Consider the following 18002-nt stretch of genomic DNA (forward strand, 5'->3'; position numbering starts at 1 on the left):
AACATGGAATATTAAGATTTTGGATTATGATTTACTGATTTCCAATCATCACAATTCATTGTGGAGAAATGTCAGATTAAGGCCAAGTGTTTCTACATTGTGAAGGAAGGAAAATCATAACAAAAGTCATTGTCAATCTGGAATATTTCTCTTGGCCATTTTCAGAAACCCATTTTGGTAGGGGATGCATATCTATCCATTGAGCTGGCCTTGGATGAGATATTCTGTGGAGAAACCAAAAATAAATAAATATCTTGAGAAGGAGCATATCTACAGTCTGAATTTTTAAGGGAAATAATAAAGGAGAGAGAAATAACCTTCTCTGTGGCATAGTTCCAAACTACATACATAATGCACGATTATAACATATCAATATGATCCTTTTCCTTCTCTCCCCAGCCATTGCATGTGGAGCACACAGAACTCCACTGTATCAACAGACTGACATGTCTTGCAGTCTTACAATCTCAGCAAAGGCTGAATTGGTTGCACTTTCGCCTCTGAGTCAGGCAGTTATGAGTGCAAAACCCACTCCAGAAACTGAGCACAAAAATGAAAACTGACACTCTGTACATCACTTTCAGAGGTTTTGTTTTGTGGATGAAATGTTTAGCAAATGCTCTGTCTGCTCTCTTGGGTGGGCATAAAAGATTCCATGGCATTATTTTGAAGAAAAACACGGGAGCTCTCCCTGTTGTCCTGATCAATATTTATCCTTCAAACAACATCACTAAAGCAGATTATTTGGTTATTATCACGTTGTTGTTTGTGGGAGTTTGTTGTGCACCAATTGACTGCTACATTTCCCATATTACAACAGTGACTACCCTTCAAAAGTAATTCACTGGCTTAAATTGTTCTGGGGTGTCCAGAGGTGACAAAAGTTGCTTTTGAAATGCAAATCTTTCTTTATTACTTAAGAAGACCATTATCACTTGGGTTTGCTGGTAGAATGCAACTTAAAACATGTAGTATTAATAAATAATCACATTTAATAGGTTATTTGACTTGGCTTGGCAACTGAAGAATTAGGCTTAACTTTTATGGATTATTGTCGTATCAGACTCTCATTGTAACTTCAACCTTAAAACATACTATTGGCTATCTGCTCTAAAATACTTTAATGAAAGGAGAGAGGCCAGATTGCTTGATTGCTTCTTAATTGACCACATGGTAATGACTTGAAAGCATCATCAGCATGAAAGAGCATTCAGTACTACCGAGCTTAACTGTTTAACTATTATGCTGCACATAACACATAACAGTAAAGATAAAAAATACAAATGTTGACAATTTGAATACTAAACAGAAAACACTGGAAATTCTCAGGAGGCTGATTAGCATCTGGAAGACTATGGATGGATGAACATTTCAAGTGTGACAATTCTAATGTTTTTGTTTCATTATTTTGGAAGTCAAAGGGTTGGTTTCTCTCCTGGGCATCTCTTGGAACTGATGTGGGAGATCAGCGGGGAATGAGATAATATTCATCCATGAGTTACCATTGCCTTACTGCACAAACCCAATGCTTTCATCCTTATCAGCGCTGGCTCTGGCTACTTGTTCACTGTCTGGCACATGCAAGCAGTGGTGGGAGAGAGGGTATAGCTAAGGACCCAGATTTTCTTGCCGTTCACCCCTGTTCCACCACTTTCCGAGGTTGACCATGTGGCAGGTGGTGGTTAGCTCCAAGAAGCAGCTGTACTGGCCCTAAGATTCCTTATTTGCAGGATAGCTGCTTGTATCAGCCACCTCTCCCACTAAGCTGTTCCCCCTCTATCTTCTGGTGTTGGCTGTCACGACTCACTGGGGACAGTGCGCTGTAATATCAGCCCCACTGTTCCCCGAGCTGCGACAAATGTGATAAGTTTGACCAAACCACCAGATTGCCCCAATTCTACCTAACTGTTTAATTTAGGTTAACAGGATATGAGCACCAGGTTTAATAACATCGTAATACGTAAATAACTGTTTACTGAACTGTTTATCATTAACCAGTGGCAAAAGAAAGAAATATGAACTGCTAATTTCTAACTCTATAACCTAAACTCTACTCCTTCTCAAATCCCTGTACACACACATACAAGACACACAAGACACACAAAAAAATGGATTTTGAGGGCAGGAGAAAACATTTCAATAGCACCAATTCTGGAGTACAGGATTCAATGGGTTGATTTTTATCAATGTCTTCCAAATTCCTTGCAGTTCTTGTTGATGACACGAGGTGGTCTTCCTACATTTTAAGTGTTTAGTTCACTGGTTGAGTGCTTACCTTTCAATGTCTCCAGCAGTGATTTTCCCTTTTGCCTCTTCACAGGGGTTTTTGGAGAGAAAGCAGGTTATAGAGACATGAGGAGAAAAAGCAAGCTAGCTATTATTGTGGGATTACTGGAAGCTTCCACACACAGGAGCAAGAGATTTTAGGTCTTTTTCCTTTCAGGCTAGGTGTTATTCTGCTGCACTATCGTCACATAAAACCTGGTCATCTGGTCAGAAGCCAATTGAAATGTTGATGCCAGGCAGCTCCCTTGGTCCAGGACTCCTGTCCAGCACCATCCTGTCTTTCATGGCACACTCTTTTCAAGGACTGCAACATTGTATATATCTCTCATCCTGTTCCAGTAGACATGTCTTTCAAACTGTAGCCATTGTAATTTTAATCCACAGTCCAACAGAAAATAAAAAGAGATGTGCCTTACATGACTTCCAGCCTGCCAAGGCTTGCTATGATGCTCTGCCCCATTAAATGTCCAGTACTTACTCTGCTGTTGGAGTGGGAATATGGCTTACTTATCTCATAAAATATCCTTTGAATGAATCAATGGATTATATTTATGTAGTACCTTTCACATCTTCAGGATATCCCAAATCAGTTTACAGTCAATAAAGCAGATTTTGGTTTGCAGTGACTGTTGTAATGTAGGAAATCCATCAGTCAATTTTGCATGCAGCAGGCTCACGCAAACTGCAATGTAGTAATAACAAGATAATCTGTTTTAGTGATAAATATTGGTCAGAACAACTGGAATAACTCCCCTGCTTCTTCTTCAAAAAATTGCCATGGGATCTTTATCATCCACCCGAGAGGACAGACAGGGCCTCAGTCTAACATCTCACCTGAAAGATGACACCTTGCATCAATGCAATTCTCCTTCAAAACTGCAGTGGACTGGCAGCCTAAAGCTCCTAAAAGGATTAAGGTCTTGTTTCAAGTGGAGTTTGAATATCCGTTTGTTTATTTTGACATTTTATGAGCATCTCAAAGATTTTACAATGTTATTAAAGAGCTCATATGTCCCGTCTATACTGGATACTGCATGAGACAGTTTGCGGGGGTGGGGGGGGGGGGGGGGGTGGTGGAATATGGGGACATGGTGGGTGGGGTATAGGGGCAGCGGTTATGGATGGAGCAGTGTGAGTCAGTGGAGGCTGGGTGGGGGTTGAAGATGGTCTGGGAGTATGGGGGGGTGGTTGAGGGTGTGGGCTAGGGTCCCTACCACTCGCGTACAGGACTGTGCTGATGTCCCAGTGAATGGATGCAGGCCATCTAACTGGCCCACCTCACCATCCAGCTTGACTCTAGCCCATCCCCACCAGCCCACCATGAACATAGTGTGAACATATGCTGCTAAGCAGGAGGTGGGAGCGTGATTTTGGGATTTGACTTGAGATCCCTGCCTCAAAGGAGATAACCCAGCATTACATGTCATGGTTATTTGGACTGACATCACTGGCTGGATAATTTTACATTTTCACCAAACACTTATTCGTTGCCTTCTTAAGAAAAGTTTTTATTTCCTCCTGCAACTGATTTACACGACTGAGAATGGCATCATCCAACAAATAAAGATTTCTGGCAAATCGCTTTGGTCTTTATTATCAAGTCATACTCAATTCAATCACAATGTTTAAGGTTGACATTTGTTCTTAGCAAGCAGCAGATTCCTTGTTATCACTCTCTATCTATACATTCTATCTATCAATCTACCTTGCTCTCATCTTAAAGCAATCTGAGCAGGGAAGGCCATTTAGCCCCTCATGCCTTTCCACCATTTAAGGAGATCAGGAGATCTGCCACTCAACTTTACCTACTTGCCTTCATCCCATATCCCTTCATACCTTTGATTAAAAAACACCTATCAATCTCATAAATCAGCAATAGATATAGAGGTTGTGGAGACATTGCTGAGTTTTTCCAGGTATTTTTGTTTTTGTTTTTGTTTTAGAGGTTGTGGTAGTAGGTTCCAATCTTCTATAATTTTTCACACGTTGGTTAGGTTTCCTAACTTCTCAGTCACACTCAACACCTTCTCCCCTGTCCATGACATCTTTTCAAGCAAGCGCAGGAGATGCAACACCTGACCTTTAACCTCCTCTCTTCTCAATGTCCAAGACCACAATCGCTGCAGCCGGGAGAAACAGTGGTTTATGTGTGCCTCTTCCAGTTTAGTATACTATATTTGCTGTCTGCTCTTCATTGGGAGATTAAATGGAGATAATGGGTGATCACTTTGCAGAACTCTACCATTAAATCCACAAGTGCGACCCCAAGCTCCTTTGGTTAATTTTAATTCTCCACCTTGCTCTCACACTGGCCTCCTCTGGTCCTGGCCTCCTACAGTGTCCCACTGAACCTCAACATAAGCTAGAGCAACACATGTTATCTTTCAATTAGGCACTTTACTGCCTTCCAACATTGAGTTCAACAATTTCAGGTGGCAATCTCTGTCCTCAGTTTGTTTCCTTTCTCTTTGCCTCTTTCAGTCTAACTCTTGTTTCTGTCTAATCTTTGCCTTCAGGTGACAGCTGTTCAGCATTCTGCCATTCACACCTCATCTAGACACATCTTTTATGTCTTTATTTGTCCCATCATCACCCACTTTGGCCCCTCACCACCGACATATTTGCCATTTAATATCTCCTGTCTTCCACTCTGTCACTGACGTCTTTTTCCACCCTCCCCATTTCACTTGCTTAAATCGCATTATAAATCTAACTGATGAAAGGTCATCAACCTGAAACATTAAATCTGTTTCTTTGTCCCTAAACGTTGCATGACCTGCTGAGTATTTCTAGCATGTTCTGTTTTTTGTTTATTTCAGTTTCCCAGAATCTGCAGTTGTTGGTTTCTTTTAATTTACTATTGAAAGGTCTGGCTCTATCTTTTGGGCTGGTTTTTTTTGTGCATAAGCTTCGAGTTGCAACACCTATTTCTCAATATGCTGTTAAATGTTTATCTACAGAACTATTTTTATAAAGACTTTCCACTGAATTGCTTAATGCTTGTTATTGTGGTTCTAAATGAACTTCCTATGGCATTGCAGCATGGAGATCAATAGATAATGATGGGTAAAATGCCATGTCAATGCAGAATGTATTGCTTACTGCTTTACAAAGCTCAAATTAGTCAAGTTGTTTCTATATAATAGTACTCTGGGAGTTTTACTGAGTGCATTACTGATTATTGATTTCTACAATCCCACAATTTGTTTAATAGCAGATGCAAATCATTGACCTTGATTATTTTTTATACATGATATCTTTATCTTTCTTCTTGAAGAACTTAACGAGGAAGATGGTTAGGATTGGGTACTAGGTTTCAGGTTGCTCAGAGACAACTGGGCGGTGGGGGGTGGGGGGGTGGGGGGTGGGTGGGGGGGTGGGGGGTGGGTGGGGGGTCCCAGTGACTTGGGGAAAGAGGGTCCCTCCCATGGTACCCTGGGCCATTCTTTATTACTTGAACAAGCCCTAAAACAGATTACGTGAACATTATCACATTGCACAAATTGGTTGCCATGCTGCCATAGTTACCACATTACATCAGTGACTGCATTTCAAAAGTACGTCATTGACTGTGAAGGGCTTAATGGGACATTGTGAAAGGTGCTATATAAATATATTATTTCTTTCTCCGGCAAGTTCTCATACACAGCATTAAGAAAAGTGGATGGTTAATCTGATTTGGTGGTGTGGGTTGATCAATAGAATTCTCAGGAAAATGACTGGAGACCAGGTGACCCCATATGGAAATTCAGGACCTGGAGTAATAGAAAAATGTTATAAACAAATGCGATGGAAATAGCACAAGCAGAAAAAAAAACGTTATTGGGAAAAAAAAATGTGACAGGAACTTGTTATGGGAAGTGTAACATATAATAGGTGTTAACTATATGTTATAGTTAATCTATTTATTTGCTGATCTGACACTGTTAAAATCCTAATTATCGCTGACAAGCCATCTCATTAGCCATTCTGTTGGGTGCACGGCTGTGCTGTATATTTTATAATTGATGAAAAATTGTTTTTCCAGTATTAGAGTATAAAAAACTTACACCAATTTGGGAGCCATGAACTACAGAAGCAGCAGTAAAGAATATCTCGTCATTAAAGGGCATGGAAATATTTTGAAGACTAAATGTTTTCAGCCCATTTCCGTGAAAGATGTCAGACCGAAAACAGAAACCAATTCCAGCACAAAAGTTAGTTTGAGCATTTTTTTATTCCTACTACCATGCTGAAGTATGTTTTCATAACTTTAGCAGTCTGGCGATTAAACTGACATCTGGAGAAATGTGATTCTCCAGAGCCTGTTTGCAAGTGGTGGAGGTGAGGATGTTACTATGGAGACTATTTTCACTGCACCTCTTGAACCTGCCGCTGCTGAGGTTTTTACCATCGCATACCCTGATCCACTAACCTTCAGCTGCTTTACGAATCAAGGTATTCACCTGAATCTTACTCAGATGGAATCTACCAAAATCCAGAGCAGTCAAAAACATCTCTGCCTGTCTCACCAATTCCACCATCTCCTTTCTGACTTTTTATTTAAACAGTAAAGAAAAGAACAAACATAGTGTTTAGAATCATTTTGCCATCAATACTAGTGCTGAACTGAAACATTGCTCATGTGCATCCTACAAGAAAGGTGACGGTTGATAGAGTAAATTATCAGAGAACAGAAATTTAAAGAAGACATCTGTTGTTGCTCAGAGGCTGAATTAGCACTTGGGAACTTACAGGTGTTGTGGGCACTTATGCAATGAAGTCAATTTTATTTTAGATTTCATTCACCTCCGAGAATTATATGCACGCCGAATCATAGATAATAGTTAATTGTAATAATTAAAACACGGCAATATTTTAGTCCAGAATTTGGACCAGGAAGGATCAAGCATTGAAAGGCCAATGGAGAGGTGGGAAGGGGCAGGGGTGCAGCAAAGTTCACAGGGGAGAGGCCAGGGAAGAAGAGGTGAAGGAGGTAGAGCAGAAAAGGAGGTGGGGCAAGTGGAGGGTAGGAGAAATGGGAGGAAGAGGAAGGAGGGAGATGTGCATGGAGAGAGGGGAGGTGGAGAGGGAGGTGGAGCTGGAGGGAGGAGAGGTATGTTGAGAGGAGGGAGGGGAGGTGGAGGGAAACCAGGGAAAGGAGGAGGATGCTTGGAGGGAGAGAGAGGCACAGGGAGTAAAGGAGATGAGTAATTAGAGCGGAGGAGAGGAAGGAGTGGAGGGGGAAAAGAAGAGTGGGGAGTTTGTGGTAGAGGGGTGGGGAAAAGAGGAAGGCAGAAGTGTGAAGGGTTACATTGCTGTTTTAACGTGGTTCTGATTTTAATCTTTGACATGGGTCACCGCCTGAAGCTGCTGATCATCAGGTAGAAGCAGGAAATCGCCTGCCAGCAGGACCTGGGGTATTGGTCCCCAGCGAGGTAAGGACGAGGGCAGGGGAAGCTAGGCATGGTTATAGTGGTGGGAACGGAAGGGCAGGGGGACCCTGGGGCCAGGGATGATGGGGGGTGGGTGTGGCAAAGCCCCTGGAATCCTTTCTGGAGCCAGGAGACACTGCTCTGTCCCTTCAGCCTGCAAGAAAAGAGCTCAAAGAAATTACAAACAACACTTACATTGGCCACTTTCCTCTCTTGATCCAAGTCCTGTCAACTTGTGCATGGAAAATCAAAATGACTCACAAAGCATTGGGTTAAAATCTTGTTGGGATTGATAGGATATTGGATTCCAACTTTGGGATATTTATAAGCCCCTCCTCTCCCTGAAACATGGGAGAACAAATCCGGACTGATCAGCATGTGAAAAGAACGGGCAAGTACCCTCTATTGTACACCCCACTCCCTACCCCAACAAACCTTGTTGTCATAGAGTCGGAGGGTTAAAATGGGAGTCATCCTTTTTGTCTTCACAAATAACTTCATGAACACAGCACAGCAGAATAAAAGATCCAGAGGTGAAGGTGTTGGCAAAACTTTGGTCCTTCATTACATTACAATCTCAAATATAACAAGGCAGTTATACTTTTGAGGACAGTAGCAGCATTTGCCTCTATAAATACTTCAAAAGCAATCACACCATTTTCTCTGCAACTTTGTCACATTATTTTGTTACATTATTATTTTGCAGTTTTTGTATTTTCCAGCTTGATTTCTCAACTGGCAATTTTAACATTTTATATTTTCAGGTTCCGTGTCTTAACCTGCCTTCTATTCGGACTTGTTTTTCAGGTGGCTGTTTGCCATTGCAATGTAGCAAGTGGTGTTGGGTTTCTTATTCAAAATTCAGATTTGATTGAATCTTTTTGACTAATAATTGTAAAAAATTTTTTATGTTGTCTACATGAACAATCAATACCTGCCCCGGTGTCTCACAAGGTTTATCCAGGCAGTAATTAGACCAAGATAGCCTCGGGCCTAACCTCTAGTGAATTAGCAAAGCCTAGCAGGAGTTATGTTGATCTTAGCGATGGTGAGGAACAAGAAGTGACCATGGCACTCGCATGTTGATTAGGTGGCACCTCAAATCACTACCTAGTAACCCTGCTGTTGTGAAAATTGTTGGAAAATTATTAGATTTAGTTGTGGTGCCTCCAAGTAGTTAAATGGCCTCCCAGTGCTCTCTATCCACACTTACACATGGGGCAGGATTTCTCCCCTCGTTGTTGGGGAAGTTGAATGGCGGGCGTGCATAGGCACACCTCCGATCGGTGCCCCCAATCAACGTTGCGCCGCCATTTTACGTGGGCGGGCCAATTAAGGCCTACCCAGCGTGACGTCCGGCGGGAAGCACTATGCACTCCCTGTGCGGGCGGGGAGGGGGAATCCCTAAACCCGAGAGTGTGCTCTTTCGCGCATGCGCATGAAAGAGCACACTCATCTCCCTGAGGCTAAGGGCTGCCTCAGGGAGATCACTTCGACTGTCAAAAGTATTCAAAATAGAAGAAAAAAAAATTTCCCTGACATGTCCTCTCATATGACACTGTTACATAAGTTGGGACATGTCCATAATTTTTAAGTAAAACTTTAATTAAATTTTTAAAAACCTACATGAAACCTCATCCCGCCCGTGGATGAGGTTTCGTGCCTTTTCTAATTCCCGCCAGGGCTCCCGGCCTGCCCGCCGTACCTTAAGGTTGGACGGGCAGGTCCATTAATTAGTTTAATTACTCTGTCGATGGCCTCAATTGGCCATTGACAGGTCGGTGGGTGCACAGCTGATTTTGCTGCGCCCCCACCTCCCTGAAAATTTAAATGGAGCGCGGTGACGTCAGGAATTCCACCCGACGTCATCCTGCGTCATTTTACGTGTCGGCGAGTGGGCCCTGGCCCCCGCCCGCCGACAGGAAAATCCTGCCCATGAATAATGGGTACTTAGCAGGGAGCTGGTGAGAGTGCAGTGCCAAGTTTCCTGGCATAGGAATTCATCTTGGCCAACAGCGCAAAGTGGACATCCTTGTATCTACCAGGCGATATTCAGTTCCATTGCTTTCAGTGTTTAGTGTATAGCAGGAGGTCAATGTGAAACTGCCCATTTGGTGCCAGCCCAAGTTAATTCCTACCTCCAAAAAAATGACAAGAAGTCAACCCCTTCAGGAGAGGAGTGGGCAGAAAGAAGAAGATAAAAGGATCTGAAATTAGGCAGCACATGAGTTAGTAAGTTGGCAGTTGCCAGTGTTCTCAGTGATGCCTACCCTAGGGGCAGCTTCCAGAGTGATATGTTTAATGTGAATGGAGAAACCCCATTGATTATTATCAGAACCAGAAGTTTTCTGCATTGAACTGAATTTGTGCTTCACAGCCGATTTCACAGATCTTCTGTTAACAAGTGTTTAAAATTGGTGCACTTGTTAATGCTACATTACTGTTAATTCACTTGTTTTTACGTAGAGTGACCTGCAAGACATGGTACACTTATAATGTTTCTATCCAAAGTCATTAGGTGGATAATGAAAGTTTAAGAAGTCATCGGGGAAATCCAAATAGATTATAAGCTGCTGCTGGATATGTAAGAAAATTTCATTAGTAATATTAAGCGAGCCTGAAGAAAGGACATACAAATATATGAACAAGGAGCAGGAGTAGGCCATTCGGCCCCTCGAGCCAGCTCCGCCATTTAATAAGATCATGGCTGATCTGATAGTGACCTCAAATCTGCATCCCACCTACCCTCGATTACCTGTCACCCCCTTGCTTACCAAGAATCTACCCGCCCCCGCCTTAAAAATATTCAATGGATCTGTTTCCACCACCTTTTCAGGAAGGGAGTTCCAAAGACTCACCGCCCTCTGAAAGAAAAAAAAATCACCTTAGCGCCTTTTTAAATGGGCGACCCCTTATTTTTAAACAATGACCCCTCGTTCTAGATTCTGCCACAAGAAGATACATCCTCTCCACATTTGGAGGTTTTGCTTCGCCTGTTATGAACACTATGGGCAAGATATTACGATCGGCATTCAGGGGACACGCCCGACATGCCCGAGGGTAAAATGACGCGCGATGATGCCGGGCGTGCATCCCGATGTCATCGCGCACTCGCGTGATATTTCGTTCGGCGGGCGCGCAACAGAGTCGGCTGTGCGCCCGCCGATAAATAAAAGGCCTATTAAGACCATTAACAAGCTAATTAAATTCAAATCGATGCTGCCCGTCCAACCTAACGGTCGGTGGGCAGGCGAAAAGGCCAAGGGACCTCTACATTTTTTAGGAAACCTCATCCACGAGCGGGGATGAGGTTTCCTAAAGCAAATAAACATTAACTAAAAACTTTATTTTGGAATTGAAAACATGTCCCAGAGTCACCTGAGAGGACATGTTTTATTAAATTTTTACTGTCTTTATTCATTAAAAAAAAACGCTTCAATCTCCCTGAAGTAGCTCCGTGTCAGGCCTGGTCCCCCTCCTCCCCCCGCCCGCACAGGCAGTACTCAGCGCTGCCGCCCGCAATCCACACAGGGAAGGCCTTAATTGGCCCACCTGTGTGAGATTGCGGCGCAGAGCCGATTGCGGGTGGCCGTCGGCTGCCCGACTGCCCCCACCCGACCCCACTGAGCACCCCCGCCAAGGGCAAAGCCTTGCCCAATGTTTCATAGGTCCACATTATTTGTTCTGTTACTTGTTGCGAATGAGTAGCTGTTAGTTATTTGATACCAGGAAAATGTATCACTGATAATGACCGAAGGTTCAGTTCTGGATATGGGTCCACAGGAAGAGTTTGGGTTACAGAACATCTCATCACATCTTTTAGCATTGCATAGTCTGTGAATTACCTCAAAATGAGGTAACCCTCATCATGTGGGCAAATGTAGCAGCCATTCTACACACAGCAAGAAACTACCACTTAAATACCCAGATTTTCGCCATGACATCATGGCAAAAGCGGCGGACGAGCCCAGAAATCCTAAGTCCCGCCTCTGAACATGGCACTTCCTATTGTCGCAGGGGGGCTGGAGTCAGGTCGAGGTTCACACAGAGGCAGATGCCCATTTAAATCACCAGCTGCCTCCACTGAAGTGGGATTTTGGTAGGTCAGGAGTGTGAAACCCTGATTGTGCAAATTAGATCAGATCAGAGGTGGTCTGAACTTGGTGGATTAATTTGGGTAGCCACGGTACTCCTTTGGAGAGTGAAAGTCCCCCTTTGGGTAAGATCCCTCGACACCTTTAGCAGGGGTAGGTATCCTTTGGTATTGTTAAAAGTAGACATGATTGCGCATAAAAAGTGCATGAACTCATTGGAACTGTCAAAGCTGTTAAAGAATTGTAAAGCTGTCAAATAACTGTCAAAACTGTCGAAGATCTGCCAAGGAATAGTAGGTGAATTGACATGTAGGGGGTAAGGGCAAAGAATGGTGGGCAGGGGAATGGGTTGGCATGAGTTGACACTAAGTTGGCATTGGAACCATAAAAGACCAAGGGGATGTGGGGGCATGGGGATGTGAAGGGCAATGAGGGCTGGGTAGAAGGGCACAGTTTGGCTTTAGGGGTATGAGGGACCATGGAGGGGTGGTGGCATGAGGAGGCATAGGTTGGCATGGATGGAGCATGGGGGGTATGTGACTGGGGGCAAGGGGTTGAGGGTTGAGGGTTGGAGGGCTGTTTTTTGTTTCAATCTTCTTTATTTAATTCATCAAATTGCTAGAGCACAGAGGCAGACCTTGAGCCCAGACTGCCTCTGCACCTGGCAGCCTCCACGCTCATTCCATGGGTTGTGTGTCCAACTTCTAATCCAAGCCACCCCTTGGATTGAAAATAAGAACTGCAGGTGGCCATTTTTAAAGGTTGGGTTTGGAGAGTCCAGAATTCTCCTGTCTCCCAACCCAGGAGTGAAAATCTGGGCCAATGCAGGTGTTTGCAGATGTTGGAATGTTAATACTGTCAAAAGACCTTTAACGTCCGCCTGAATTGAAATATAGTGGTTTAACATCTCTGCGGTGGCATAGCGGTTATGTTATTGGATGAGTGATATAGAGGCTTAGACTAATGATCTGGAGACATGAATTCAAAGCCCATCACAACAGCTGCTGAATTTAAATTCAATTCATTAAATAAAACCAGCAATAATGGTAACCATGAGAATATTGGATTATTGTAAAAATCCATCTGGTTCATGAATGCCCTTTAGGGAAGAAAATCTGTTGTCTTTACCTGGTCTGGCTGATATGCCCACAGCAATGTGATTGATTTTGTTATGACTGGAGTGGCAGGAGTGCACAGTTTCTCGATCCACACCGCTCCACAGTTCGTACCATGAGTGTAAATGTTTAAATCACTCACCCAAATGGTCAATTGTTTACCTTCACTGCTACCAGACCCAGAATAAAGGAAACTTTAACAAGCTTCTTTCAATAAACTCAGAATGATTAATTCATTATGAAACAAAACTTCATTTTTAAAACAAGTTGCAAAATGGTTAACATGCAATGTGTAAACCGGAAGTATACTGATTTACCCCTTTTCAAATCCCAACACATACATGCGCACAACACAAAGGACAAGACCAATAAGATCTCTGCAGAGGTTGGCGTAAGGGAACACTTAGCGAAAAATTATAAGTTTTGAAAAATTCTTGACACTATCAATTTGGTGTTCCTGCATACAAATATCAAGTACCGGTCACAGTAGTTGCCTGGAAGTCCGTTCTAAAGGATCTTTGATTAAACATTGTCTCTGTTAACTCTTGCATGCTGCAGCTTCACAGGCTTTCAAATACATTTGAGTTATTTGGAGATGAGGAGTTATTCTGAATGAAGATGAACACCTACACTGAACTGCAGGAAATACAGAGAGAGAGAGAGACAGAGAGAGAGAGGGAGAGAGAGGAGCAATCTTCCTTCATAGTTCATTCCCAAGACACACACTGAGTTCAAAAAACATGTCCAGACAGATCTTCTTCCAGGGCAGGTGTTTTTCAGCCAATCAGCAAGAGCCCACAGACTGGCAACAGCATTTTTTTAAAAACTCAAGTAAGCAAAATAACTCTTATATCCCCAGGTGCCTTACTGGTCACTTAGCTGAAGTCATGTGATTTCTTAGAAAAAGCAGCTTGCTCACAGACCAAAGTGAACTTGTAACTTTTTAGAGAGGAAAATCAGATGCATGTCTAAATAATTCAACATCATTCAAATTATTTAAAAAACATGTAGGGCAGAATATTATGCACGGCATGTGGGCAAGTGCCCGACATGCCCGAGTGTAAAGTGACGTGCGATGATGCCAGAGTCACATGAGGGGACATGTTTTATGATAATTTTATTTCCCTTATTTTTTTTTTAAAGAGCGCTGTATCTCCCTGAGGCAGCTCCATGCCCGAGGGAGATTGAAGCGCTCTTTCACGCGCATGTGCGAAGATCGCGCCAGGCCCACTCACCCTCTTCCCCCGGCCGCACAGGCAGCGTTGAGCACTGCCGCTCGCTTTCCATGCTGGGTGGGCCTTAATTGGCCCGCCGACATGAAATCGTGGTGGGGAGCCGGTCGTGATCGGCTTCCCGAACACCCCCGCCCACCCTGCCGAGCACCCCCGCCAAGGGCAAAATCCTGCCCATTGTTCTTGGAGATATGGATTCCTAACAATTCTGAAATTGCATAGCAAGGCACTGGGTTATATTCAAGATGATGGCTGACTACCCCCTTCTCAAGGCCATAAATGCTGGCTTTGCCAGTCATGTTCACATCCCATGTTATAAATAAAATATCTCCTCCTCAGTGAAGCTCTGAAGAGTCAACCTGGTCATGTGCTCAAGTCCTGGTAGGATATTTTGGCTTTGTAAAGTGGGGCTTGGCAAATTCGCAGCTTCCTAAATTGGAAGTGATGTAAAACGTAAACTGGTTCGCAGTCACCCATTTTACCTTTTCCCAGAAAGTCAAACTCATCTCCCCCCCCCTCCCCTCCCCTCCCTCCCCCCAGTTGTGTGGATTGAACCCATGACCTTCTTGGAAGAAAAGGTTCATCAACTGGGCCATGTTGACATGAGTTTGTAGGGTTCATACTGGTTCTGGCTGTGCTTTTCAATTTGATCTTGTTTAGTCACCAGATTGAATCTTTGTGATGATATCAGTTGAGGAGTTTAGATTTCTAGCTAAATTTAAATGCAATTTAGGAATAAATGGAAACATTAATTGACCCTATTCATAATAAGAAAATTTTAAAAATGATTTTACTTGCCATAAGTAAGGTGTCAAGCAGTCAATGGAGACAAATGAACTGTGCACATGTAACACCTCCTTGTCATTATAACTTTGTCATTTAAGGTCCTTTGCATATCTGGAATGTCCTCATACTAACAGGATATGAAAACTTCACTGCCACCAGGGAGATACTGTTTTCATTTCAATTCTAACTCACCAATAGCATTTAAGATTGTGTTGACAACATGACATGCTCTATTACTCTATTAGTTTTAGATGTGCAGCTGAAGCTTAACTATGGAAACAAGTATTTCATAAACAGCATCTGAAATTCTAGATTGTGCTTTTATAAAACACATTTCAGATTCAGTTCTCCTTTGACCACAGAGTTTCTTTATATGCATTAATGCATGTCCTTGGTCACAAAAGGCAACATTATAATTTTCTTACTTGTGCTCAGAGCTGAGTAAACATCTGTACATTAACATTGTGAGATTATGAACAGAGCACAAGAGGTACCAGAGTCCTTTGCTCAATTTGGGCATTGTTCCAATATTATTAACTTGGCTTCAGAACAAAAGGGTGGTTTTCACAAGAAAACACTGTTTTCTAAAATCTGTACCACCATTAGATGCTGTGAGTGGGTAGCATGCCACAGAGCTGGCAATTACTCTTTAATTGTGACCTAAAACACAGGAGATCTCATAGGATGCACACCACCGTCTCTCATCTCGATCAAAAAGACAATATCATGCTGTCAGATCATTATATTTACCAGGCTGAAAACTGAGCTCACTATATTCCAGTCCAAAAAAAAACTAAATAAAAAACTATCAATCAAGTTTAAAGACATAATGGAAGAAGCTTATTGCATTCCAAGGTTATAGTTACGACAGCTACCTATTCTGGACTTGTTAATGTTTTAAAGCAGGTACATTTTGCACTTGGCCTGAGAGAAAGCTCCCTTGATGATTTAGCCATTTAGGATTCAAATGCATTCAGCTGTAAGCTTACAAACTTTGCACTTGTCAGCAACTGGAACTATTTGTTATTGTTAGACTAATGTGAACTCAAACTTACAAAAGACTGACAATTTGGGAATTCTACCTTAAGAATCTTCTGTGTTTCTGCAAACAGTCTGCCTTTATGGATGAATCAGGAGAGTTTTGTGTATTGTCTGTTTTCCTGCCCCAGGGAGAAAAGGAATTTTATTTTTGTTTATAAAGTTGTGTAAAACTAATCATAAAGTATGTGTGCTGCCAATCTAAAGAGCAATCAGCACAGAAAGATTCTCTATTTGACAGAAGGCAAATACATTCCTTTCATTGGAACCTCCCTTCCGAAACACACTTAATGGAAGATGCTTGCTCAGTGGTGGCACTTATACACAAAGCTTATCATAGGATAGTTTCTCCTCTGTTGCCCAGTTCCATGGGATTGCCCTTCAGTTGGTTCTGCTCTTATCCATCCAATCATAACCAGTCCCTCTCTGCCAATGAGTTGTCCTGTCCCTACACCTTTATCTTTGGGGCCTGTTAAGGATTTGACTTAGCACTTTTAGTTTTCTCACTTACATCATATCCCATGGTGACATCATCCACAGGCAGGAGGTGAGCTCCATTTATTTGCAGATGATCCCCAGCCCACCCTTGACCACTGCACTGCCAATATGGATCCCCCAATCAATATCAGTAAAATAGATCATTTGGTCATTATCACATTGCAGCCTGTGGGAGCTTGCTGTGCTCAAATTGGCTACCATGCTTCCGACATTACAACAGTGACTACACTTTAAAGTACTTCATTGGTTGTAAAGTGCTTTAGGACATCCGGAGGTCATGAAAGACGCTCTAGAAATACAAGCTTTTTTCTTTCTTTCAGCCAGACTGTTTCTCTTGACATTCTTCAGAGGTATCAATCTTCAGTCAATCCTACTCACTCCATGTGATATCAATTAATGGCTACAGGCACTGGATACTGCAAAGATTATGAGTCCTCACAACATCATGGCTGTAATACTGAAGACTTGTAGGCCAGAGCCATGGACGTTCAGAGCCAAGCTGTTCCAGTGCAGCCACAACACTGGCATCTACCTGGAAAATTTCCCAGTGATGTCCTGCTCACAAAAAGCAGGACAAATCCAACCCGACCAATTACTGCCCCATCAGTCTACGCTTGATTATCACCAAAATGAAGGAGGGGTCATGGAGAGTGCTATCAAGCGGCACTTACACAGCAATAACCTGCTCACTGATACTCAGTTTGGGTTCCAACAGAGTCACTCATCTCCTGACCTCATCACAGCCTTGGTCCAAACATGGACAAAAGAGCTGAAGCTACAAGAGCGGGTCAGAGGCTGGGAATCTTGCGGTGAGTAACTCGCCTCCTGATTCCCCAAAGCCTGTCCACCATTGACAAGGCATAAGTCAGGAGTATGATGGAATATTCTCCACTTGCCTGGATGAGTGCAGCTCCTACTGCACTCAAGAAGCTCGACACCATCCAGGGCAAAGCAGTCCACTTGATTGGCATCACATCCACAAACATTTACTTCTTCCACCACCAATGCATAGTAGCAGCAGTGTGTACTATCTACAAGATGTACTGCAGCAACTCAACAAGGCTTCTTCAACAGCACCTTCCAAACCCTTGACTCTACCACCTCAAAGGACAAAGGCAGCTTACACATGGGATCACCGCCACTGGAAGTTCCCCTCCAAGCCACTCACCATCCTGACGTGGAAGTATACCACTGCTCCTTCAAAATAGCTGCATCCAAATCCTGGAACTCCGTCCCTAACGGCACAGTGGGTTTACCAACACCACATGGACTGCAGTGGTTCAAGAAGGCTGCTCACCACCACCTTCTCAAGGGCAGTTATGAATGGACAATAAATGTTGGCTTTGCCATCAATACTCAAATTCCAAGGACAAATTTCAAAAAAGCATCGACTACAATTTCCCTGGACAGGCTTCACCAAGTAAGGATATCGGGAATGGAAAAGGGAAAAAAGAGAATCAAATAGGTAAGTTCCTTTAATTTCCTTCTGGCATCATATGAAGGGGGAAGGGGAGAGCTCTTCTGGGCCCAACAATAGCA

The sequence above is a fragment of the Cetorhinus maximus genome, chromosome 3 (assembly GCF_964194155.1).
Source record: "Cetorhinus maximus chromosome 3, sCetMax3.hap1.1, whole genome shotgun sequence".
NCBI classification, from domain to species: domain Eukaryota; kingdom Metazoa; phylum Chordata; class Chondrichthyes; order Lamniformes; family Cetorhinidae; genus Cetorhinus; species Cetorhinus maximus.